This window comes from Bos grunniens, chromosome 6 (assembly GCF_055505025.1).
Source record: "Bos grunniens cultivar Pamir isolate PY7600 chromosome 6, Bosgru_T2T1.0, whole genome shotgun sequence".
Taxonomy (NCBI): domain Eukaryota; kingdom Metazoa; phylum Chordata; class Mammalia; order Artiodactyla; family Bovidae; genus Bos; species Bos grunniens.
Window position 1 is genome coordinate 71,768,682 of NC_141170.1, and position 27,904 is coordinate 71,796,585.

General features: G+C 41.4%; 1 long non-coding RNA gene across 1 annotated transcript in view; it reads left to right on the top strand.

The window, feature by feature from the left end:
- The first annotated feature begins 240 nt into the window (after positions 1-240).
- The window catches only part of LOC147370855 (uncharacterized), a 69,623-nt gene continuing 41,959 nt past the window's right edge, over positions 241-27,904 (top strand). The window contains exons 1-3 of the long non-coding RNA XR_015166210.1: positions 241-380; positions 860-947; positions 1,064-1,162. This is a non-coding gene — a long non-coding RNA (uncharacterized LOC147370855). The remainder of the gene's footprint in view (positions 381-859; positions 948-1,063; positions 1,163-27,904) is intronic.

Here is a 27,904-nt window from a genome sequence, read left to right on the forward strand (position 1 = left end):
CCCCAATTGGAGATGCCACTGAGTCACTCAGTTCTCAGCAATTATCACTGCTTCAGAAAGCCTTTCTCTGACTATTCTATCAAAAATAACATGTCTTCCACTAAAGGTAACATTGCCTATATCACATCAGGCTTCTCAAAATTGATGTATTGAAATCTAATCCCCAGTAGGGTGGGGTTTGGGAGGTGATTAGATCACAAGGATGGAGACTCATGAATGAGATTTAGTGCCCTTAAAAAAGAGAGCCCAGAGAACCCCCTTGGCTCTCCCACCATGCAAGGATACAGAGAGAAGACAGCCATCTATGAAACAGGAAACCGGGCTTCACCAGACAAGGAATATCTGGCACCTTGATCTAAGACTTCCCAACCTCCAGAGCTGTGAGCCATAAATTCTGTTGTTTACATTATTCATGAACCACCGAGTCTATAGTATTTGTTTATAGCAGCCCAAATGGACTAAGGTACTTGGCTAATTGCTTATGTTCTCAGAGGTTTAGGTTCTTCTTCTGCAAAACTAGGATAATAATACATTCCTCAGAGACTTCTTACGATGACTAAATGAATTAATACGTGCAAAGTGCTTAGCACATGTCAGGGCCAAAAAGTGATATTTATCATTATAATTCTGAGCTTGCTTAGGTGTAAACCTCAAGAGGAAAAGTCAATACCAGTGCAGGCTTTAAAAATACCCCTTTGAAAGGTAAGAAAAATTTCGTGCAACAGGACTCCATAAATTGCTCTTTCACTGTGCCTGACAGTGTTAAAGCAGCTTCCCCAAGGACCTCTAATTCATCAGGAGAATCTGCTTCCTCCCTCACGTTTCTGCTCGCTCTCTTTTCTCCCATCTGCACCATTAGCAGGGAGCAGATTGCCAGAGACCTGGGAAAGCACCTGGAAAGCAGAAACGCCATACCATGAGCGGGTGAGGCTCTGGAGCCCGTACAGGTAATGGGGTCGAAAATGAAGATGTATTAGGGAAGAGGAGTTACAACTCTGCTGATTAAGTGATGAAGTGAATGGAAATGAAAAACACGGCATCAATTATTAAGTGATCTTCGCAGCTCCAGGCAAAGGTAACGGATGAAGGAGGCTGGATACTGTTGAAGGTTATAGAATGATCCGGCACCTGTAACCTGAGGCCTCGCTGTGACACAAAGGAGGTGACTTTACTCCCAGTGTTTTCTATATTTGTTCATGGTTTCTATCTTTTCAAAGATGTTATCAATTCTCTGGTTAGCTGGCTCTGCTCACTGAATAAGTATAGGAAATATCTTCAGATTAACACACAGATAAAAACACAAGTTTCTGCCTATAACCTGAAAATTTGAGCTGAAATATTTCAATAAGCCATTTTGGATTCTAGATGCAGTGTTGTGCTTAGTTGCTCAGGCATGTCTGACTCTTTGTGACCCCACGAACTGTAGCCCGCCGGGCTCCTCTGTCCGTGGGATTTTCCAAGCAAAAATACTGGAGTGGGTTGTCTTGCCCTCCTCAGGGAATTTTACCAACCCAGCGATCAAACCCAGGTCTTCAGTACTACAGGCAGATTCTTTACCAACTGAGTTTGTAGGGAAGCCCAAGAATACAGAAGTGGGTAGCCTATCCCTTCTCCAAGGGATTCTCCCATGAATTTTAGTTCAGTTCTGTTCAGTTCAGTTCAGTCGCTCAGCTGTGTCCGACTCTTGGCGACCCCATGAATCACAGCACACCAGGCCTCCCTGTCCATCACCAGCTCCCGGAGTTCACTCAAACTCATGTCCATTGAGTCAGTGATGATGTAGATTCTTGTAAATAGAAACTGTTGTGAAAATTTGCCCCATGTATAGACACTTTGGGCTTCCCTGGTGGCTCATACGGTAAAGAATCTGCCTGCAATGCAGGAGACCGAGGTTCCATCCCTGGGTTGGGAAGATCCCCTTGGAGCAGGAAGTGGCTAGCCACTCCAGAATTCTTGCCTGGAGCATACCATGGACAGAGGAGTCTGGTGGGCTACAGTCCATGGGGTCACAAAGAGTCACACACAACTAAGCAACTAAAAACGCACACACACACACACACACACATTCATAGGTACCTTGGGAGGGGGAGGCTTGAGTATATTTATCAAGTGATGTATTCTTCACTACTTTAAGTTGTGATAGTGGTTTCTCCCCTGACCACAGGTACTTGCTTGAATTGAAATTTCTCTCTCTGTTTTTCTCTGTCTTCTCTCTTTCTATCTCTCTCTGTCTCTCTTTTTTATCTAAGGACACAGTCTCTGGCAGTTTCCTAGAGGAAAGATTTTGTGGCTTAGAGGTTGGGTTAGCAAAGATCATGCAAGATGCCATTGCAGAGGAAAGCAAAGAAGAGATACCTCACAACTCCTGGGAGAGACTGATTGTCTTGGCTGGCAAAGACTTTCCCAGTTCCCCCATCTCACTTCCTAGGAGCCTCATTGTGCTTCCTGTTCTGTCCAGGGATTACAGGAGAGGGAACCTGATAATTAACTCTCTTCTCCTTGAAACTTTCTTAGTTTGAGGGAGGATCTCAAGTCTCACAAAGGTAATTAGCTGATTTATATGAGGCTAGAAGTCTCTTAATCACATTTCAGACAAATGGTCATTCAGACTCTGCTTGAATACCTCTTATGATGGTAAACTCATTACCTACAAAAATAGGTCATGCCATTTCTGAACAATTCTTCTTGGCCAGGAGGCCAATTGGTACAAATAAACATTTCCATTAATTAGTCAATCAACTAATAACATTAATTCAAAGCTAAGGATGAAAACACAGCCAGAGCAAGAATGGTTAATCACAATCCGATTATATATCCTTCCCCCAAACCTTCTTTCCTACAGCACCGCTGGCCCATGCACTAAACAATGAATCAGGAAGCATGGAAATCTTTTTGTCAGTTTGGTCTCTGTCCACATTTGAACAGCTAGAAGGATAGTATCAAAAGAACAACAAAAACTTACTTAGGAAACATTATAAAGCACTCTGCCTCCATTAGATTAAAGCTGGGGAGTCATAAAAAATGCTTTTGTGGCTCTTTTTGTCCATAGTTCTTTGTGTAAAATTGTGTTTTTTATTCTGGTGACAGAAGTAATATGTTTTCATTGTAGAAAATTCAAAAACATGGTAAAGCACAAAGAAGAAAATAAAAATCATCCATAACCCCACTATCCACAGATAAATACTGTCATATTGAAGTATATGCTTCCAGAGGGTTTTGTTTCTTTGATATATTACTTAATCGGGATTATATTTTTCATAGTGTTTTATAATTTGCTTTTATTTAACATAACAATCTATTATGAACATTTTAACAAGTTACTAGATTTCTTCTTCAATGTAATCTTTAATGGTTATAGTATTTGTATACATACAGGTATATAACCTGTTTATACATACTTTTGTTTACAGTATACACATATGCCATCTGTTTATATATCTGTTTGTAATGTTGTTGATGGGCCCCTAGGCTGTTAGCAGCTTCACATAATATAATATTACACATGACAGATCAGGACCTCTGGGACTACAGAGGAAGAGCCCAGAATCTAGACTTCAAGGGTCAAAGAGAGTTTCCTGGAAGGTGTGACAATGAATATTACTTTTCAGATTAGAACGTACAATAGCATACATTATCTGTTTAGTCTTCATGGTCAACCAAGACGGTCTTACCATTTTCCTTGTCCAATTAAACTTTAGACAAACTTTTTCCTGACTCTAAGCCCTGACCTCCCATCTCTTAAAGCATTTACTTCAGAAAAATCTGTCAGTTCTTTCTTTGCTCCTTTGACAGGTCAATCTTTTTAAAAGCTTCTTGCCAATTTTAGGGAACAAGAAGGTCTTTCTCAAGGACCTGGGAGCCATTCATTGGAAATGTAATCTTGGAGGACAAGGATGCCCCTTTGTCTAAGTTTCCCTGATAAGGCAGGAGCCTAACTTTGGCAGGCACCTTGCTCCAAGCTAACTACCTCAGATCATGAGAAAGTTTACTTTTTCTTTCAGTGAAGCCAATTAGCAAACACAGATGGCCTGGAATTTGCCCTCATGTTTGCTCTTAAAAGCTCTCCAGTTCTTGGTTTCAGCAGTTAAGCTCAAACTGTGTTCTGGCCTCTCTTCCTTATTGGAATAGTCTTCAGTAGAGTCTTCTTTGCCTATTAGACAATCTTTGTCTCAACACCATGAAAGTTTCAAGAGATGTCATACCTCATTGTGCAAGTGAGGAAAACATGCCAACAAGAGAAGTAAAGTAGCTAAGAAATTTGAGAGCACCCAGAGTGGATACTAGTAAAGTGTTTGAGTTATCTTTGAATGGCCACATGCTGAGCTGCTATAAAGAAGTTGAGATTAACTGAAGCAGTTGTGTTATGCCGATGAGAGTTCTGAAAGTTCAGTGGCTGCTCTGTGGCTTCTTCACCCACAAAATGAGAACAGTAATAGTACCCAATTACAGGGTTGTTGTGAAGGTGAAATGAGTTAGCACATGAGAAATAGCCATTCCTGGTACACAGAGAGTGCTGTTCTTATGAACAGCATTACAATTATTACCAAGGAAGAGCACCGATTCTAGATTCAGAATAGACTGGGAACCAATGCCAGCTGCATCACTTACTGAGTGAATTATGCAATTAATTTGTGTCCTTATAGATTGTTCAAAGGTTTAAATTGAGTAGTACATGCAAAACAAATCATTTACATTGGTCTTGTGGTGAGCAGAATTCTAAAATGGCCTTTAAGGTTGCTAGTACCAACTTATTCATTTAAACACTAATATAAAACCTGTAACCTGTAATCTATAACCCTTTATAGGCACTGCTTATAAAGGAATTTTGTAAATGCAATTAAAATCCCAAATCAGTTAACCTTAAAATACAAAGATAGCTGCAAAGGTATACTCTAATCACTCATGCCTTTTAGAAGCAAAAATTTCCTTGGCTGGTCAAAGAAGAGAAAGAAAAATTCCAAAAGTGAGAAAAATTCAGTGTGCAGTTGATGTCTGAAGTTGTAGGGGGCCACACGGAAGGACCTGAGAGCAGCCTCCTGGGGCTGAGGGTGTATGCCTGTGTGCGTGCTAAGCCGTTTCAGTCATGTCCAACTCTTTGCAACCTTATGTACTGTAGATTGCCAGGCTCCTCTGTCCATGGGATTCTCCAGGCAAGAATACTGGAGTGGGTTGCCATGCCTTCCTCCAGGGATCTTCGCAATCCAGGGATCAATGCACATTTCTTATGTCTCCTGCATTGGCAGGCGGGTTCTTTACCACTAGTGAGCAGCAAAAACCATTCCTACATCTCAGAGAACCTACGCTCCAGAGAACTGAGTTCTCCCAACAACCCTCATGAGAGTACAAGTAGGCTTTTCCCCACATCCTACAGATGAGAGCACCACTTGGCCTATATCTTCATTGCAGCCTGTAAGACTGTAAGAAGGTAGCCAAGCCTGCCCCAACTTCTGATCTACAGAACCATGAGATAATAAATGAGAGTCATATTAAGCCACTACATTTGCGTTCATTTGTTATGCATAAGTAGAAAACTAACACAGTCCATTAGTTACATGGGAAGTTTCTTTTTTTACCCCAAACCTCTTTAACCACTGTCAAACTCAAATCAAAGGCAGATCCAGGGGCAGCCATGTAACACACTCTTTCCGGGTGCCAATATCCCCTGACCCAAGGTCAAAGTATTACACTATTCCCCGAAAGATACCCTGGCCACTCAAGCCGATGTCCTGGTTAAAAGTCTAGGGCAGCCTCCAGAGTCCCTTTGAACATATACTTGCTTTTCAAGCCTCAGCACCAGTGTACTAAAGAGATCAGACTGTTTTCAAAATTGAGAATCTCAGGCAAGTCCATTTGTCCCTTTTTATTGACATTTCTGACCTTGCTGGAAAAACGTGTTATATTCTGTTATAAAAATTATCAGAGAGTGCAGCTTGCTGAGTGATGTTTTATATTAAAGGACAGAACATTCAATGCCACTCTCCTTGAAGAAGTCCTACTGCCACTAAAAATCTCTAGGATCTTGGTGAGACTTTTTTCCCCCCTAATGTCAAGCAAGTCCTCTTTGTTAAGTGGGCCTCAATGTTAGCAAGTAGGTGGAACCATAGTGTGACATTTTCTTGATTGAATCTCTCCAGCAAGTTTAAGTACAGTTTTAAATCTAAAAGAAAGGCTTAGGCCTTATAAGAAAAAAAAAATTATTTTCTAAAAGTTCTTGGTGATTATCAAGGATACTTGTGAACACTGAGTTTGTTTAGATGTTGCTTCTTTTGACAAGTCTCAAAACAAAACCCCAAATCAAATTAGGATCAAATAAACATAAGTCCTCTGGGCTCTACATTATCCTATTCAGATGTCTTCAGATAGAAAACTTGTTCTGTTTAGGATAACCCTACTATATATCTACCCTAATCTACAGTGAAAGAGTGTCCATGTTGGCCAGTATTCACTCAGACTTTAATTAAGTGTTTACTGATATATGTTAGGGACAATGACAGATGCTGGAGATGCAAGTTTGAAGGAGATATAATCCATATGTTGAAATAGAAAAGGCAGATATTAACCTGTATAAGGAAATCAAGCTACCCTTTCATCCTTTCCTATGAATGGATCAAAATTAAAAGCTGATGGGATTCCCTCATGGCTCAGATGGTTAAAAAAAATAATAATAATTAATTAAAAGCTGTATTGTGTTTTACAATAAGATAGTTGGACAACTGAGGGTCAACTCCTACTGGCCTAACTACTAGCTATGTAACCTTGGACAGATCATTTAAGTTCTCCAAACCCCACTTCCGTCATCTATAAAATGGTGGGGGGATATAATGATAATAAGATAATGAAAGTATTGTGCTGATGCAAGGAGATGGTCCATGTAAAACACTTAGCACAGTGCCAGGTCCATAGCAAACAAGGGGTGATGATGATTACCATTATTATAATGGTGATGATAATAAAAGGCCTTACTTGGCACATACTAGTACTAGGAAGATGGATTTTTCTGTATGATTAGTGAAACAGCTAAAGCTCTGGCTCCCATGAGCTGTGGCTTTTCTAATTTGTCCCTGTAGATTGCTTGTCAGCACAGGGCAGGAGGTCTCAGTCTTCCTGCAGGGATGTCATTCCCACCTGGAGAGGTTTAGGGTAATAAGGCATGAGACCTGTGAGAAGACATGTTCAGTTTGGGAAGCTTCCCAGAAAAGGACAATTTTCTAGGTGGACTAGAGAAGAACCAGTGTTGACAAAATGTTCTGATCCATGCAGAGGTAGTTGGAATGGCTAGATCGTGTGTGAGAGAAAGGAAACAGTAAAAGTGGAGACCACTAAAGTAAGGAGAATCTTGTGAAAAATGTCCTGTACCATGTCAGGGCGTTGAATGCTGAAGCATATTGTGTGGGGTTGTGGTATGTTCAAGTCTACACTTTTAAAAAGGTCACCCCTAGCAACCATGAGGTTGGATTTATAGAAAGGCAAAATGAGAGGCTGGGATCTCAGAAGGCTTTTATGCTGGAGAGGAAGGAAGGGGGTGGTTATGAAAACAGTCATTATGATGTGGACTGTGGCACAGAACCATAAAGGAATATGACATAGTGTAGTATGGACCCTACATGTATAGTAGACCATGACCCCTGTAAAGTAAAAAGCCCCACAGTGTCTTGCTGATGCGACAGTAGGAGTTAACTGCTCTCTACTTTTTGAGCCATCTTCTCCCCTTCTGATGTGAAAATCTGAGTTTCCAGTTACTCTCATGACTTAGCCTCCATCTCGTAATCTCTTGGTCCATGTTAAGCCTTAGTCTAACTGCATACTTTGTGCAAATCTCCAAGACCTAAAGAGTTTTTTCAAAGGCATAAAAGGTAACTAATTTTACACAAACCACATTTCCACTTCTTCATAGCCTGCCTTCCTCTGGAGAGAAAGAAACCAAGTTTGGGATAATTAGGATGTGGGGAATGGTACTATCCCAGTAACAGCTAGCAACTAGGGTTATGACTCTATTACCACTTCCTGTGCAGGGAAGATATTTTCATTTTAAGGGCTGCAAATTCCCTATTAAACCAAAAAAATATGAATTAATTCACCTGCAGCATTTTCTGTTGTTGATTTTCTCTTTTGATCCCCTTATCTTCCTAGTCATTCTGAACTGAATTCAAATCAGTACCTTACACCTTTGCAATGAACAACATTTAAATAAATTTCTGGTTTGAAAATTGTCTTACTGATTAATTTTCATCTTTAAAAGATATTACCAATGTTGTATTTGCATTTAGTTAAAGAAACCAGGGCTTCCCAGGTGGCTCAGGGGTAAAGAAACTGCCTGCCAATGCAGGAAACATAAGAGATGCAGGTTCATTCCCTGAGTTGGGAAGATCCCCTGGAGAAGGGCATGGCAACCCACTCCAGTATTCTTGCCTGGAGAATCCCATGGACAGAGGAACCTAGCAGGCTATAATCCATGGGGTAACAAACAGTCGGACACAACTGAAGTGACTTAGCATGCATGCAAAGAAATGAAATTACTCCCACTCACAATACCTATACCTAGGTGAAGAATGCACAATTGGCAAAAGTTATAATGATTTACTCTTTGGTTGATTTATTGATTCTGCTTTTCAGATCTGATAATAGAGAGTAGTTTTTATTATTATTATTATGCTTTTATATTTCAAAACAAGATATATCCTGAAAATCACTATGAAAACTAAAGTGCGCTCATTTTTAAGTCACAAATGAGCTGAAATTGATAAAAATAGATTTTTTTGTTTTTACTTCTAAGTCTGTGCAAGAAACTACTAGCAATTCAACAGGCATGAGAGTAATAAATATTTCTTGATTACAAACATTTTACCAGGCTCCAGAAGATTGTCCATTACTTTTTTTTTTTATTTTATTTTATTTTTAAACTTTACGTAATTGTATTAGTTTTGCCAAATATCAAAATGAATCCACCACAGGTATACATGTGTTCCCCATCCTGTACCCTCCTCCCTCCTCCCTCCCCATACCATCCCTCTGGGTCGTCCCAGTGCTCTAGCCCCAAGCATCCAGTATCGTGCATTGACCCTGGACTGGCATCTCGTTTCATACATGATATTTTACATGTTTCAATGCCATTCTCCCAAATCCTCCCACCCTCTCCCTCTCCCACAGAGTCCATAAGACTGTTCTATACATCAGTGTCTCTTTTGCTGTCTCGTACACAGGGTTATTGTTACCATCTTTCTAAATTCCATATATATGCGTTAGTATACTGTATTGGTGTTTTTCCTTCTGGCTTACTTCACTCTGTATAATAGGCTCCAGTTTCATCCACCTCATTAGAACTGATTCAAATGTATTCTTTTTAATGGCTGAGTAATACTCCATTGTGTATATGTACCACTGCTTTCTTATCCATTCATCTGCTGATGGACATCTAGGTTGCTTCCATGTCCTGGCTATTATAAACAGTGCTGCGATGAACATTGGGGTACACGTGTCTCTTTCCCTTCTGGTTTCCTCAGTGTGTATGCCCAGCAGTGGGATTGCTGGATCATAAGGCAGTTCTATTTCCAGTTTTTTAAGGAATCTCCACACTGTTCTCCATAGTGGCTGTACTAGTCATGATTTCCTATGCCTGGACTTGAAGAAAAATTTACATTTGAACAAAAGAGGTTCTAGCATCTGTTCTAACATATATTTTTGATGTCACCAATTTGTTCCATTTTCAATCTCCCCATCAATATTTGGTATGCTTAAAAGTTGATCTTTAATCAACATGATTATATAATTTAATGACATAGGAAATTGCCCATTAAAGTTAATTTCAAAATAAAAGCAAAATGAAGAGAGATAACTATTTAAATAAATGTATTGACTTCTTTAAAATCTCAGCTAAAATGTATATTCATCAAGGTCAGTATCCACACCTATTTGTTTCTTGTTTCTCTGATTCCCTTTTGTCATATTTCTATAAATAGTGCTCCATAAATTTTAATTAAGTAATTGTAGTCATGCCGCAGGTTGACATTCATGTCCCACACTCAGCTAGAACATACAACAGTGAATCAGGACAGAGCCTCTGCCACAACCACAAGAAACAAGTAGCAGCCCAAAAACCCAGACTCTAGATGTTAGTCATCTAATGAGACACATAACTTTCAGCAATTTCTATTCCATTTTCTTCACATGGAATTTTTTTGTCCACTAAGACCTCACAACAACATTTTTTGTACAAATATGCTATTTTATCTAAGCAGAGACTATGATAGATTACAATAGCTCTTTGGTCAAATATTAAAAACATAGGGAAACTTGGGAAGATAGTCTTTTGGTTTCCCCAACCCAGAGTGCTTAAGCTGATTTTAGGCAATTAGCTATCAAGGCTGAATTTTCTTCCTGCCATTTGTTTTGTTTTCTCTGGAGGAACCAATCCATCTACTGCTCCTACAAATATTCCTGAGGCATCTACTATTGGCCAGGCCCTATGCCAAATGGGAAAGTAAATAACAAATACAGTCCCTGACCTCAGGTAGTTTATAATCAGGTAGAGAAAATCTGTAACCGCTTAAAGTATTACATTAGTTTCTGACTGCAGTTCCCTGTGAATATGACCTGACAGGAGGCTGTGAGGTAAAGCTCAAAGGAAATCGTGTGTGTAAAATGATAAGTTTAAAGCCTGGGACAGTTCAAGTACCCCCACCAGCCCTTGCATAAGATCATGGAATCAGGGCCCCTGGGTACAGACACTGGGAGTGCTGAAAGAGCCTCTTTCCTGAGAGATGAGTGGAAATGGTACTATTATGGGTGACTGAGAATGCAATGGAACCTGGAAAGAAGAGGTACTGAAGATATTATTTTCCATGTGGAGCTTTTGAGAGGATAAAGCTAAAGCCAAAATAATTTTCTTTCCTTGAATATCAACTGTTAAATACCAATTCTTCTTTTGTGTACATTCTTCATTTTCTTGGCACTTGCCTGCCTTTCTAAGGTAGTTCTATAAGCCCTTCGCTGAATGACTTCAGTAGTTACTGTGCACTAGCACTACCATGCCAAGAAGTGTGCACAAGGCACCCTGCTGAGCCCTCCAAGGAAGAGCTGCTCTGCCCGGAGAAGGAGGGTGGGGTGGCCTTACCGTCGGACTGCAGGCATGTAACACAGCACATGGGCTTGGACCAACGCAATTCTCTGCCAAATTTCTAGTCACTGGGATATTACTCTTCCAAAACCTGCAGGTCATCCTGGATCTCCTCTCTCTCTCTCTCTGTCTCTCTCTCTCTCTCTCTTTCCCTCGATTCTTTTGTTTCATCAACAATCAAGTACTTAAGATTCTGCCTTCTAAATACTTCTCAAAATGGCCTCTCCTCTCTACCTGACTCCATTGGACTTCGGCTGTGGCTTCCTTCTTTACTTTGTTGCCTTCAGCCCTTCAGCTCCTTAACATGTTTTCCAAAGTCCTTTACAATCTGTCTCTTACCTGACTCTCCTGCCACATACTCCACAGTGCAGTCTGCACTTTTTCCTCCAGCACACATGCTGGTCTTTGGTCTAGGATGCTCTCTCCAAACTCATGTTTCTCCTTTGAGGAAATATAATGACATTATCTCCACATATGGTGACTAACTTGTCCAGATTTATATGGGAATTGCTAGGGTTTACACTGGAAGTCCCATATCCCAGGAAATTCTGCTCAATAGCCCCCTTCCCTGGTGGCTCAGATCGTAAAGCGTCGGCCTACAATGCGGGAGACCCGGGTTCAATCCCTGGGTTGAGAAGATCTCCTGGAAAAGGAAATGGCAACCCACTCCAGTATTCTTGCCTGGAAAATCCCATAGACGGAGGAATCTGGTAGGCTATAGTCCATGGGATCGCAAAGAGTCAGACACAGCTGAGCGACTTCACTTCACCCCGCTTCTCTAAGCTTTCCTCTCCCCTCAGGTCAGTACATCTTTGTGCTCCCATAGTGCAGGCATGCTGTCCTCACCACGCTGTAGTCTAATTATAGATTTATTTATCTTGACTCACCCTTTGACTCTAAGCTCCTTGAGGGCATATTTATTTTCTTCTTTGAATGCAATAAGCACTTAGTAGGCGGAGCCTGGCAGGCTGCGGTCTATGGGGTCACACAGAGTCGGACACGACTGAAGCGACTTAGCAGCAGCAGCAGCAGCAGAAAGAGAAGGAAGGAGAGAAAGACGGAACAAAAGAAAGAACACAAGACCGAAGTTATGTTATAGTAAATCTCGTTGAACTCCAGCTGACAAAGACATTAAACACTTCTCCATCACCATGCTTTTTAAACACGGAGTATCTGTTGACTTAGTTTTTCTTCCTAAGTGCACTTCTTTCTACAACGCATGGGGACTTCCCTGCAGGAAAAATGGTTAAGACTCCATGCTTCCATTGCAAGTGCTGCAGGCTCAGTGTCTGGTCAGGGAGCTTAAAATATCAGGTGCTACATGGTGAAGCCAAAAATAATAATAAAAAATAAAGAAAATTTTTTTAAAAAATTAAGAAAACATTCATGGGAGTAGAGAGCAGTATACTACTCAATAGGATATCTTTTCCAGGAATATACTGAGTGGGGACTAAGAATAAATGCTAAAAAGCTGCTGTAACAAATAAGTACCAACACTTCAATAGTGGGACATAATAGAAGTTTAGTTTTCATTTAGATAAAGTTGAATTTAGAAAGCAAGTGCTCTTCTACAGCAGACACCTCTCCTCCATGTGGTCAGAGTCCCAGGCTCTTTGGGGCTAATATCTCTGCCATTCCCTTGAATTTAGAGTCCTCTAAGCCTAGACAACACAGAAAAATAGCCTAGAGGATAGATTATGGGAGGCTACATAGGTCAGTCCTGATGAGGTTTGTGCACATCACTTCCCTCTCAAGCCATTGGCTAGAACTTGGCCCATAGCCACAACTATCTGCATAGAAGCTGGGAAAGGCAACCTGTGTGCCCAAGAAGTAGCAAAAACAGGTTTGATGAATGACTACTCAGCTTCTGCCACTTCACTGAAACGAAATGTACTCCTACTAGCTGGGCAAACTTGAGGAAGGAAGTTAGTCTCTCTCAGACCCAGTTTTCTTACCAGTAAAATGGGAATAATAATGGTGCTTAACTCGAGGTTGTGAGATGAGGCTCAGATGAGGTAATAGATGTAAAATGACAAGCAAAGCCTGACATAGTCTATGTGCTTCATAAATGTGCATTAATTATGATTATGATTATTACCTACTGCTATTACTATTATTACTGGTATTACCACTACCACTTTATGCCAAGGACATTTTGAGCAAGAAGTTATCATTAAAACTGTTTTCTGGAGCCCATAAAAATTTTCTTCTGGAGCCATAGCTGCCTTCACACAGTCGGGTCATTTCCTCCATCAACCCCAGCCTCAGGTCTTCCAACTGCCCTTTTTAATCCTAAGCCACTAGGAGGAGAGAAGCAGAGAGTTCAGTTCTTTGACCACATATATACTAAATAGCAAGCTTTACAAGTGGCAGTATTATCCATCATCAGGCAATGATAAACTATAATGAAATACAATTTCACTTGTACTCAACCATGTATTTTATGAAGCAGCATAAAGTTTTACCATTAGCCTCAAAACACCTATGATTCCTTTTGTTCTATTTTCCTGGGCACCTTCAACAAAAACAACTATTGATTTTGAGTTGTCTGAAGTACACTCTGTAAAAAATTACCCTCAGTCCGTGGCTTTCTTTTTACTACACTCCGATAATGAGGGAAAATAGGAAAGCAGAGAAATACACATCCAAGAGAGTTGCATGGAATCTTACGGTTAATGGCAACCTCCATTTTAATTGTCCTCAAACCTGAATCTAGAAACCAAAATCCTAGCACTGCAGATCTGTCTCGAATAGAAACCTACATTCTTTCTAATACCAAACTGAGTCAAAACAGAGACAATAGAGAAATATTATTTCAATTTCACAAAAGACTCTTCTCTTCATAGGTTTTTAAATGACCCATTATCATATTTGATCCTCACAACACCCCATGATGGAGATAACATGTTCCATGTTTAATAAAATAAAGTTTTGAAGTTAGTTAAGAGGTTGCTCAAGGTGATAAAGAAGTACTATGCTGGTAATAAGAACCCAATTCTTCTGTTCTAATTCTTGGACCATCATTCATTCCTCATTGTGGAATTCTTTAAAAAGTCAGGAGGATTTAATTCTGCAATGGATGCAAGGATAAGGTGTGAGTTCCAAGAGTGAAGCCCTTAGAACTGAAGTCACACAACACCTGAACCAGATCGTACTTACTCCAGCCGCCAAAAGGAACACGGGCAGCCATGAAGTCTCCTGCATCCTTAGAGGAGAAAGATGCATCTCTCCCAGCTTTATTTGGGGTCATGGACTTTGGACTATATTGAGGTTGTGATGTGTTTTTCACAGTTCTTGGGTCCTTTGTCTCTCCCCCTAAGCCCACATATTTCCAAGCTTGGCTCCTTTGGCATACACTCTTCTACTTAGGGGCATCCTGGTTTTTGATAGTGCATGATAAGAATTCCACAATGAGGAATAAGTGATGCTCCAGGAATTAGAACAGAAAAATTGGATTCTTGTCACCAGCATACTACTTCCTTACTACCTTGGGCAGTAGACACAGTGGCTTGTATGAAAGGAAGCTTTTCAAACAGTGGCGGTTTATTTCTTTTCCTTGCTTATTTCCCCAAAATGCCTGCAGAAAAGAAAGATACTCAGCATCTGAGCGGCTGTGGACAATTCACAAGGACATGCTTATTTCTTCCTAAATGATGGGAATTTCTTTTCAGATTATAATTTAAAACACAGAGCTGACCCCAAACCATTATCCCAGTTACTTACTAATCCTCTCTAGCTTGTGTATTTCATGACTGTGTGCAATTTCCTTTGTTTTATTATGTTGCGTTTTACCACCCCGCTCCCCCCGACTGCTCTGCTCAAGCTTGATGTAAGGTATGTAGGTGGGGGTGGTGGGTACACATGGAGGCATCTGCACTGCATCTGTCTCACCACAGCACTGTCACCTATGAGCAGAGATCCTTCTACAGAGGCACTAAAACCACCTCCAGGAGACACAGATGCTCCATAGCTTCCTAGAATCATTTGGAAACAAAGTTGCCTGTGTACACCCATAATTGTCAAACTCATTTGTAGCCTCTGCATTGCCACCACCAACCCCCACTGCCTTCTCTTACCCTAAATTGTTCCCTGAAAATGTAAGTTCCTCCCAAGCATGTGTTACCCAAAGAATAAATGCAATCATCTTACAGAAGCATTTTTGCAGGAAGACAATAATAAAGAATGACTAGAAGAAACTGGTGGCAAGTCAAAAGCTAGTAGCAGCTGATAGCTTTTGTACAACCTGTCTCAGGCAATTTGGTAAGGGTGATTTCAACCCACCCACGGGAGACACCCAGCCGGTTAATCGTCTGCCCCAATCTGCATCAGATCTTTCCAGCAACGGCCTCCTCCCCCAAGTCATCGAAATGAAAAGGCAAGTTAGTACACCTTCGCCATTAGCTGTTCACTGCAGTGCCGTCTTGTTTCACCTGAACTTTGTCATTTGGAGGCTAATGTTAGATAAAAAAGATAAAAGGCTGCTTTACATTTTATCTAGCCTGTTTTTGGAGTTTGAAAGGCTTCTGTTCTTCAACAAAGCCCTCAGTAGCTTGGCAAATGTGACAAGTGTGATTAGGCTGGAACGTCATTTTAACAGTCAAACTCAAGGTAGTGCGAGTTTCACAGGACAATGAGAACTATCGCTAGAGCCCTTCCTCCATCACCAGGTCCTGGCAGAGAGCTGAGTGCTACTCCAATATGCATTCCCATCAACACACAGCACAGAGGTCTTCAGGGCACAGTGAACGCCTTTCCAATTGAATTGAATGCAAAGGAGTTTATATTGAAATAGCCAAAGGATCCTTTTCCTCTCAAAAAGGTCTCCTGGTGGGTGATTTTCATTTTAAGGTCTCCTGGTGGGTGATTTTCATTTTCTCCTTGGCCTTTTCTACATTTTTTTCAGGTTCTCTGACACAAACATTTATTACTTTCATAATCACTTACTTGAAAATCAGTTGTATAAAAATGAAGACTCCTGAGACCCTGCCTCCAAGAGGGTAAATTTCTATTCTGAAAAATACATAAAATGCAGGTTTTGCTGTGATCCCTACAACCTTAGATTTATGAAATGATCATCAGCATAGAGAGAGGGAAATGGTGTCCTGGACCAAATCCTATACATCTCTGTAGCTCCCAGGACACAGTGATATATTAAAACCGTATATGTACATCAGGTACCTCATATACATACGTGCAGTACACATGTGTGCAAAAGCTCTGACTAAAGCTTCACAGTTTCAGCTTAAGCATTTAGGTAACATTTATTTCCTGCTGGAAAGGGAATCTAATCCCTAGTTTCTGGGAAGTATGTCACCTTTCTGTGGCCACAGAACCAAATATGTCTTAATAAGAGTCCTCACAGCATAACTGATGAAGCCTCAGTTTTCCTTCACCCCCAAAACTTTAGTGTCTTTTTTTTTACCAAACTGAAAGGGTCAGGGTTGTTGTCACCATCTGAAAGGATTCAAGTCTGCTTGAGTAAGCTTTCACTGCACTAGAGAGCTTCTGGGGGCTCCACAGTCAAGGAGAATACATGTACCTCGAATTCAGTGGAGAGAAGGGTACTGGTCCATCCACCACTCAGTCTGGACAGTGGCAGAGATGCTGCCTGCCTTTTCTCTAAAGTTGCCAAGATTTTTTCCAGTTCTCTTTTGATTGGAAACAAAACTTGGAGAGAAATTCACACCGCCATCCTTTCTCTTACTGAATTGATAGCTTTGTTCTTGCCCCTGCTGTTCATCAAAGGCTCCTCCAGAAACCCAGAGTGGTACCTGGCTCTAACTAGTTTTCTTGGGAAAGCAGTGTGTAGAGGTCAGTGGAGGGCACTGGGGTCTTGACTCAGGTAAAGCACGAAGGTGGGGAAAGAACCCAGGCTGAGGGGACTCAGGGGCTCACCGCATCCAACCCTCTTTCCCTCTCCCAGATCAGCTTCTTTCTAGGCATCAGCTGTGTTTTCTTCAAACTCCAGTAAGAAAGCTTGGTGGCTTTGCTCCTGGAAGTTCTTATCTCAGATGCTTTACACCTCACAACTGGGATTAAAACTTCAGTTTGAAAATCTAGGGAAGGCTTCTGACCTGGCTGAGGTTGTTGTGAGATTAGGATTCCAAAGCAACACTACATTCATTATCTCACTTGAACACTACCAGAATCCTATTTAAAAATATTATTGCATGCATGCTCAGTCACTCAGTCATGTCTGACTCTTTGAGACCCCATGGAGTATAGCCCACCAGGCTCCTCTATCCACGGGATTTTCCAGACAAGAATACTGGAGCAGGTTGCCATCTCCTCCTTCAGGGGATCTTCCCGGACCCAGGGATCAAACTCATGTCTCTTGCATCTCCTGCATTGGCAGGTGGATTCTTTACCATTGCATCACCTGAGAAGCCCACAAGTATTATTATGTGTTTCAAAATGAGGAAACTGAGGCTAAACAGACTTTCCCAGTGTCTTGCAATTCAAGAGTGAGAGCAGAGAAGCCCCTGCAGTAGAAAATAAAAATAGAAGGCAATAATAAATATGCTGTAATAGTTAAAATCAATATATTGTTTTACTGAAACCATAATAAGCATCTTTTATGCATTACCTCATTATCCTTTCAGCAACTGAATGGTGACGTTTCTGTTATTATCTTCATTCTACAGAAGAGAAAACCAAGAGATAAGGGGGTTTAATGACTTGCTTAAAGGCACATGGTAAGGGAAAAAGACTTGGTCACATGTGCGCTCTGAGCCACTAGTCTACATGGCCCCGTGCCTAAGAATCTGCTAATCTATTAGCATGCAAAAGTCCACTTTATGAAACAACAAGGATAGATGATATATAATTCATTGAGAAATTGTACAGGATACACCATGAGTTCTACAGGAATTCAGAACAGGAAGAAATTAAATCCATGGGACCTAAAGTAGTCAGGAAAGATGTGATCAAAGTTCTAGACTCCAAAGGATATGGGCAGTTATTTGAACAAAATGTCGGAGTGATAGCATTTAGGGAAAGAGGGCAGCATTAAGAATGGAATGCAGTCAGAAATAACTTTGGTATTTTTGAGGATGGAAAGAAGAAAATGAGTAGACTGGAAAAGCCAGTCTCTGGATCTTTTTTTCCCATTACTTCATGTTATGATCATTACTATTTTTTTTAATAACGTGGAGCCCTCCTTCAGAATCTGATAAAGGCTATGGGCTATATTTCCTCATTAAAATGTGCATACACTCTGATACCACTTACATGTAGAATCTAAAAAAATGCAGCAAACAAGTGAATATAACAAAAAAGAAGCAGACTCCTACAAACTAGTGGTTACCAATGGGAAGGGAGGGAGGGAAAATACAGGGGTGAGGAATGGGAAGTATAAACTGCCGGGTGTAAAATAGACTACAAGGATGCCTCGTTGTACAACACAAAGAACACAGCCAATATTTGTGGATAAAATGATTAAAATGGTAAATGTTACGTTATGTATATATACCTTACCAGCATAAAAAGAAGAGACAAAAAAAGCTATCCCAAAAATAAAATGAAATAATATTCAGCATTCTTAAAAGGAAAAAAAATGTACATCACCTTAAAAATTGTATCGTGCGTAAACACTATGATTGACCCTCCCCAATATAGCATTTCCTTCCCCAACCAAGCCCATGGCACCCCACTCCAGTATTCTTGCCTGGAAAATCCCATGGACGGAAGAGCCTTGGAGGCTGCAGACATGGGGTCGAAAAGAGTCGGACACGACTGAGCGACTTCACTTTCACTTTTCACTTTCATGCGTTGGAGAAGGAAATGGCAACCCACTCCAGTGTTCTTGCCTGGAGAATCCCAGGGATGGGGGAGCCTGATGGGCTGCCGTCTATGGGGTCTTACAGAGTCAGACACGACTGAAGCGACTTAGCAGCTTAGCAGCAACCAAGCCCATCCATGAAAGTTTGCTGCAGAACTCCTGCACTACAATGTCCTAGGTTGGATTGTTTTCTAAATTAAACAGAACCAGGTACTACCAGTCTACATGAGGACGACTCAGAACTGGAAAAACTGGATTCTATGTCCTGGTAATTTCAGCCTCAGTCTAGGTTCTCAACTTCTATGTCCTGAAGTACTCTGCTTCCTCATTTGGAAAATATTTATGGAACACCAAGGACTTACCCGGTGGCTCAGAGGGTAAAGAATCTTCTTGCAATGCAAGAGACCTGGGTTTGATCCTTGTATCAGGAAGATCCCCTGGAGGAGGGCATGGTGACCCACTCCAGTATTCTTGCCTGGAGAATCCCATGGAGAGAGGAGACTGGTGGGCTACAGTCCATGGAATCGCAAAGAATCAGGCATGACTGAAGGAGTAAGTACAAGGAACAGCGAGGCTTCCCAGGTGGCATTGGTGGTAAGAACCTGCCTGCCAGTGCAGGAGATACAAGAGATGTGGATTCAGTCCCTGGGTCAGGAAGATCCCCTAGAGAAAGAAATGGTAACCCTCTCTAGTGTTCTTGCCTGGAGAATCCCAAGGACAGAGGAACCTGGTGGGCTACAGTCCATGGTATCTCAAAGAGTCAGACACGACTGGGTGACTTAGCACACACTCACTTGAGTCCCTGCTAGGGAGGCTCATGCTGGGCTCTGGCAGGACCCAGTCTCCAAAGAACTCATGTCTTGGTTCTCACCCTGACATTTCTGTCCATCATCTAACCTTACCTTTCTCATTTCTACATAGGTGGAATGATGCTTTATCATTTGAAAGGGTTCAGAGTATATACTCAGAGAAGGCAATGGCACCCCACTCCAGTACTCTTGCCTGGAAAATCCCATGGACGGAGGAGCCTGGTGGGCTGCAGTCCATGGGGTCGAGAAGAGTCGGACACAACTGAGCGACTTCACTTTCTCTTTTCACTTTCATGCACTAGAGAAGGAAATGGCAACCCACTCCAGTGTTCTTGCCTGGAGAATCCCAGGGATGGGGAAGCCTGGTGGGCTGCCGTCTATGGGGTCACACAGAGTCGGACACAACTGAAGCGAATTAGCAGTAGCAGCAGCAGCAGTGAATATACAGATATACTAAAGAGTATACTTATATACTCCATTATCCTAATACCTACATACTTGATTCACCTCACATTTGCCTGCTGAACAAATCCTTTCTGGATCATTTCACTCTTACCTCCATGTTTTCTAAAATTCAACTCTGTTTATATGTGGGTGCTATTGACATATATGGAAAGTCATGTGGCCTATCAGAAGCCAGGCACCTTCAAAGCTGGAAAGTTAAAAACTTGACTCAACCACTTCCTAGCTGGAAGATCCTGGGGAAAATGGAACTCACTAGCCTTGGTTTCTGAACCTGATAAATGGGAGTAACAATCTACATTTCACAGTTATTATTTTGAAAAGAAGTAATCGATATCAGGTGTTTAGCATTTAGTTGCTATTATTCTTTAGTTGCCAAGTTATGTCCGATTCTTTGCCATCCCATGGACTGTAGCCTACCAGTCTCCTCTGTCCATGGGATTTCCTAGGCAAGAATACTAGATGGGTTGCCATTTCCTTCTCCTGGAGATCTTCCTGACCCAGGGATTAAATCTGCATCTCCTGTATTAGCAGGTGGATTCTTTGCCACTGAGCCTTAGGGAAGCCCTCGGCATTTAGTAGCTGTTCAGAAAATTATATAGTATATGTATTTTTTCATTTCTTCCAACATGTCTATTGCTTTTACATTTTAAACTGTTGGAGAGCAAAACAAATCAACAAAAGTGCTAGAATCACATGCATCATTTAATCCTGGGCAAGGGATGGAATTTCTTGTGGCAACATTAAAGAATCAGTTAGTGCTTTCTTCAAATAACTCAAAGTTTGGCATTACTCCTGACTTTCAATTATTAGCTAGTGTTGCCCAAATCCAGTTTTAGCTTCAAATGTGATACATGTCCTAATTATTTGGCTAACTGTGTAATAACAGACACTTTACTTTAAAGCATCAGTTGTGAATCCTTATGTTGCTAAGGATATATTTCAGTGCCAGAGGACCTTGTTAGATCATTTCTTATAATCAATTAGTTGGCATATAGGCAAGACTATAAATTCTTTAACTGTCCTCTCCCTATAGGTTTTGATAATTTTCTTTCTTCTTTTTATTGAAGATAAAACACCCAAGAAACACCCTAAGCAGTTGCCATCACATTTCAGATAGTTTAAAAGTTTTATCCTTTTCTGACTCAGCTTCTCATCGAACAGAAAGCAGGGGTCCACTGCAACCCCTCCCTGCCTCACAGCAGAAAAACAAGCCCACTCTGGGCTCCCTGAGGATTCTGGACAAAAGCACACAGCGCTTTGGCAAGTTACTGTGAATGCAAAGCACCACCATTAAAGGAACTATTTGAAACTAAATTGATTCTTTGTTCTTTCGCCAATTGGCTAATCCTCCTCTTGAGACGCAGTTCCATTTCAGAAATCTAAAAACACAGCTCTCGGATTGAGACTTAAAAGAGGCGAGGGATGTGCTGACATAGACATTAAGTAGGATTGAGCCGCCCAGCAGCTGCATCCTGATGAGCTCGTTCAGGATTTCCCCAGACTCCGCACTCCTGGAGCAGAAGAGAGAGAAGAGAAGGGAAAGTGAGAGGAAGGTCTGGGTGTCTGAGTCTGTGTTGGTGCTGCCCAGAGTGGCCCGTACCCTGCACCCCACCCACTAAATTCCAGCAGTGACCTTTTCCTCTGCTGGACACTTTTTAAACAGTTCCTGACTTTCATGAGAAAACTCTGGTGTCCTGGTCTCCATCTTCACAATATGGTCCCGGGGAGAATCCTTAGGTGTAAGCAGCAAAACCGTTCAATCTGCCACATGTAGTTCGCATTGCATTTCTTTTAAGGGAGGATCAGGGGGTAGGGGAAAGGGGAAACAGAAAAATGGGGGGGGGGGAAGGGAGGGTGGACTAATCTAGGAAAGCAAGGGTGTGGCCAGAACCTCATGGAGATCTCTCTGAGATCTTCTGAGTATTTATAACAACTTTGTCTTCTTTATTTTTAAGCTTTTGCATTATTTCATTATTACACGGTGTCTGTTCAATGCACAAATGTAGAAAGACAAAATAGAAAAAAAAATCATAATCCCCAAATTCTTTCATCCTTCCAGTCATTTGTATGCATATATATGTATATATGGGCTTCCCAGGCAGTGTTAGTGGTGCCAGTGCAGGAGACATAAGAGACCTGGATTCAATCCCTGGGTCTGGAAGATCCCCTGAAGGAGGGTGCGACTACCCACTCCAGTATTCTTGCCTGGAGAATCCCATAGACAGAGGAGCCTGATGGACTACGGTCCATGGGGTTGCAAAGACTAGAACGCTACCAATGAGACTTAGTACACACACGTATGTATATATACATCTTTTACATAAATGAGATATACTGTATGTATTTACTTAATTATATATCACTCATTCATTTGGGGCTAGTAAATTATGATAATTACTTTTATGTGTCAATTTGACCAAGCCATGGATTCTGAGATATTTAGCTAACTATTATTTTTAAGTGTGTCTGCGGGTGCATTTCCAGATTAGCATTTGAGTTAGTAAATTAAAGCAGACTGCCCTCCCCAGTGTGGGTGGGCATCATTCAATCCCAAAATTCACTCTCTCTGATTAACTGAGCTGCAACATCAGTTTCCTGTACCATCAGTTCCCCTGATTCTTGGTTTTCAAACTGGGACTGGAAATGCACCACTGGCTTTCCAGAGACACAAGTTTGCATCTCTGGAGAACCCTAATACATAAATACACATTCATGCTAATATTTTTAGTGGTTGCATAGAATTTTGTTGTATTACTCAGCTGTGGGTCTTTCCTGGCAGCTCAGCAGTAAAGGATCCGCCTGCAATGCAGGGATCAAAAGACATAGGTTCGATCCCTGGTTTGGGAAGATCCCCTTGAAGGAAGGCATGGAAACCCACTCCAGGATTCTTGCCTGGAGAATCCCATGGACAGAGGAGCCTGGTGGGGCTACAGTCCATAGGGTCGCACAGAGTCAGACACAACTGAGTGACTGAGCTCACTTGTACTCAACCATAATTTAATTTTTTAGTTTCCTGACAGGACATTTATATTGTTTTCAAATTTTTAACTATTATAAACAACTAAGAAAAACTTTCTTGATCACATATTACTGCACATTGTTCTGAACATCCTGATGGCCATGTGGCTTAATCATCCCTGCCCTGTCCCCAGATTCAGTGCCTGGATTATGATAGGTGATGTAGGCCCCAGCTGTTGCCTGGGATGAAGGAAAAGACAGCACCACACACTCCATCCAAAGAACTGACAGGGGCTGGGTCATTTTAGGCTTCCTTAGAATTTCTAACACCAACACATCCTTGAATTATGATTGAACAGTTACTTCTTGGGGAACACAAACAGCATGTGCTTCTCAGACATCAGCTAATTCAACCCTACTAACCACTGCTGCTGCTGCTGCTAAGTCGCTTCAGTCGTGTCCGACTCTGTGCGACCCCATAGACGGCAGCCCACCAGGCTCCCCGGTCCCTGGGATTCTCCAGGCAAGAACACTGGAGTGGGTTGCCATTTCCTTCTCCAATGCATGAAAGTGAAAAGTGAAAGTGAAGTCACTCAGTCATGTCCGACTCTTAGCGACCCCATGAACTGCAGCCTACCAAGCTCCTCCATCTATGGGATTTTCCAGGCAAGAGTACTGGAGTGGGGTGCCATTGCCTACAGCGTTGGGGAAACACCTGATAAGATAAACTCCAACCCAATCTACAAAGAATCTAAGTCAGAACTGACACTTTCAGCATCCACCTTAAGGGACTCAGAACAATGAGATCATATTACATGGTTCTTTTATTCTCACTCTGTTTTGAATGGTTTTACATTTTTCAATTGAAAAAACCCTTTTTTTTTTTTTTTGCTGCACCGGGTCTTAGTTGTGGCATGTGAGATCTAGTTCCCTGACCAGGAATCAAACCTGGACTTCTTACATGGGAGCTCAGAGTCCCACTGGACCACTGGGGAAGTCCTTTGAATGGTTTTATAATCATGTTTAGACATAGCAGCTGTAAGATGGATGGAGTTGGGAAGCTGCACTGGGGAACGAGTGAATTGGAGCAGGTGAATATAACTGTCTCCAGTCAGCAGTGGCATTGGTACACATCATAAAATATTCAAAGGCTTCCCAGGGATGTCAACTTATTCATAATTGACTTAAATGAATCACTGAAAAAAATCCTTTAATCTCTCATATAACATGTCTCTAAAAAATAAAGCTGGAACCACAGTTCAGTAAAAAACAAAAAATATATCCAGCAAGGGTTTCAATCACCTAGATGGATTTGTTGTTTGGTGTGGTGGCTTCATTAAGCATTCCACGTTTGAAGGCACTCAAAACTTGGTCTCAATGGTCTTTAATGAAAGACATATCTAGGAGGATAAAAAGGCATTGTCCTTCATGTTATCATTGGGGTTTTAACTTATTTTTCCTTCAGAAAAAAAAAAGAAAGAAAAAAACACAAAAGAAAGGAAGAGAAATACTTAAACTTCTCAACTTCACTGTTTCAAAAATGTTTTAAAATTCAAATGCAAGTGTTTAGAAGAGCCCCAGATGGAAACACCTTCTGTGTGGCTTCTGCCCCTGGAATCTCTTTGCAGAGATGTAACTGATAGTGCACACTGTGGCAGCTGATGGGCACCAATTGGGCACATCCCTTGGTCATGCTGCTGCTGCTGCCAAGTCGCTTCAGTCGTGTCCGACTCTGTGCGACCCCATAGATGGCAGTCCACCAGGCTCCGCCGTCCCTGGGATTCTCCAGGCAAGAACACTGGAGTGGGTTGCCATTTCCTTCTCCAATGCATGAAAGTGAAGTCGCTCAGTCGTGTCTGACTCTTCTCGACCCCATGGACTGCAGCCTACCAGGCTCCTCCGTCCATGGGACTTTCCAGGCAAGAGTACTGGAGTTTGCCTTCTCCATACTTTGGTCATAGTGGGAGTTTTCATCATGAAAATTGGCAAATGTTACTAATCAGAGCTCTCCCTCCCACCCCCAGAGCCAGTTGTTAAGCATTCACTAGTTCCTGCCCCATCCCTGCCCACAGCCCAGTAATCCGCTTCCTCTGACCAAGCATTGCCAGTGCAGAGAAGAGCTGCTGGCTGGCCACACACACAGTCTTTGGAACACTGAAGAAATACATCTTTATCAATCAATAAAAGAGTAATCTTAGATTCATGAATAATAGGCATTTTTCTCTATCCTCAGAAAGGACTGAAATTCTACTTATAATTCTCATTTTCACTTTAATGTTCCCAAGACACATTGACACCCTGAACTCTCACAGTAGTTAGAATAAGAAATTAAATTAGGAACTCTTGTGCAGCTTATTATAAATTGCTCATTTGTCAAACCATTAAAGTTTTCGGAATGGCTGTGACTCTTGCCTGGGTTGTTCTGGTCAGTGAGCAAAGCATACAGGCAGGTGCGTCCCAAATGCATGTCCCCAGTAAACACTCAGTTTTCCAGTGCAGTGATTGGTTCATAGTCTACAAGCCCCAGAGTTGGATCCTAGGTGAGAGCTGCTACTTCTCTGCTATGGATTAGCCTTTCCACATGAATGCATTAATAACCATCATTAATAATCACACGAGCATTAAACTGACAAACAAAAGATTTGCAGGTCATGGCTCTATCACACACAGTTTCATTTGTTCACTGATTTATTAAAATTTCATGGCTAAGATAACACAAATTTTAGCTATGCTAACATACATGGCTCTTAATTCTTTCTCTGCCAGGCTGCATTAACAAACAACATTCTCTTTGAATTTTTAAATTTTTTTAATGGAAAAGAAGAATAGAGAGCAAGATATGTATAAAAAGCTTAAAATATCCCACCAAAAACCAATAGAAGTTTTAATAGAATACTAAATATACAGTAAAGTATCCCACCAAAGACCAATAGAAGCTTTAACAGAATACTACATGTACACTAACTGGCATTCTAGTAAAAATTTGGAATCTCCAACTGGCTGCTTGGGCTGAAAGAAAAAAAAAGAAAAGAAACAAAGAAGATAAAAAGAAAAGGCACCGCTACTTTTGTTTCTCGGAGTCCAGTTGTTTGTTGGAAATCTTTCAACTCAGAAAGATTGAACTCATCCAGTCACCTATTGTAGCAAATCACCGAATACTTAGTGCCTTTAAACAACACAAATTCACGATCTTACAGTTCTAAGAGTCAGAAGTCTAAAATAAGTCTTAGCTTAAATCATGGTGTAGGCATTCCCTTTGGGAGATCTAGATTTTATTAAAAAATTTAACTTTTTTCCAGCTTCTACAGGCTGCCTACATTCCTTGGCTTGTGGTCCCATCAACCATTTTCAAATCCATTGATGTATCACTTTTAAATCAACATCTCTCTTCCTCTCTCTGTCCTTCCCTTGGACACTTAAGATTACATTTGGCCCACCTAAATAACCCAGGACAGATTCCCCTATCTCAAGATCCTTTACTTAATCACAACTGCCAAGTCCCTTTTGTCATATAAAGTAATATGTTCACAGTTTTTGAGGATTAAGACATTGCTCTCTTAAAAGGGCTCACTATTTTGTTTCAGTTCAGTTCAGTTCAGTTGCTCAGTCGTGTCTGACACTTTGCGACCCCATGAATCACAGCACGCCAGGCCTCCCTGTCCATCACCAACTCCAGGAGTTCACTCAGACTCATGTCCATCGAGTCAGTGATGCCATCCAGCCATCTCATCCTCTGTCGTCCCCTTCTCCTCCTGCCCCCAATCCTTCCCAGCATCAGAGTCTTTTCCAATGAGTCAACTCTTCACATCAGGTGGCCAAAGTACTGGAGTTTCAGCTTGAGCATCATTCCTTCCAAAGAAATCCCAGGGCTGATCTCCTTCAGAATGGACTGGTTGGATCTCCTTGCAGTCCAAGGGACTCTCAAGAGTCTTCTCCAACACCACAGTTCAAAAGAATCAATTCTTCGGCGCTCAGCTTTCTTCACAGTCCAATTCTCACATCCATACGTGACCACTGGAAAAACCATAGCCTTGTTTACCACAGAGCAAAAATTGCCTTTGGAGGCAGGGAAGATAGTTCCTCATGGTGTGTGTAGGGAAGTCAACTGGAAATACTATTGCCTATATTTATTTGTAAGATAGAGCACGGCCATGTGGATATCACTAAGGGGACTTCCAGGTAGAACGGTGAAAGTGTCAACTGGTTCTCTTGAGTAAAGAAGAGAGAGATTATTTACAGAGAGAATTGTTCAGTTTGCAGGCAGAATTGCAAGGAAATATAGATGTAATGGGTTGTAATGCAATGGGTTGAAAAACAAAACCCAGGATGTAATGAGTTGAAAAACAAAACTATTTCACCTTTTCACTATCATTAGTCAGTGAAAGATTAAAACGTGAGACCTGGCCTCAGGGTTAAGATCAAATCAGAAGTGTATTTATAAGAGCTTTTGTTAAGACCTCAGAAGGATTTAGCAGAGTGCCTAGTTAGACCCTCTCCATGAGAATAAAGAATTTCTAAAAATTTTAAAGGCCATGTCCCACAGCACCCCGACACTCAGTCCAAAATAAAGGTCTGCCTCAAAAAGAAGTACGTGTGTGAGTTTAGGAACATGGGGTGAACCTAGTCAGACTCATAGAATTCCCACTGAGTGACCAAATGTAATAATGTATCAGCTTGGACTAACAGGGGTATAGACAGTTTAAAACGAATAGAGTCTGGGCTCTACCAGCAGCAAGTGGATGGAGAAAGCTACCTAGCTGCAAATACAGGCCATTTCTT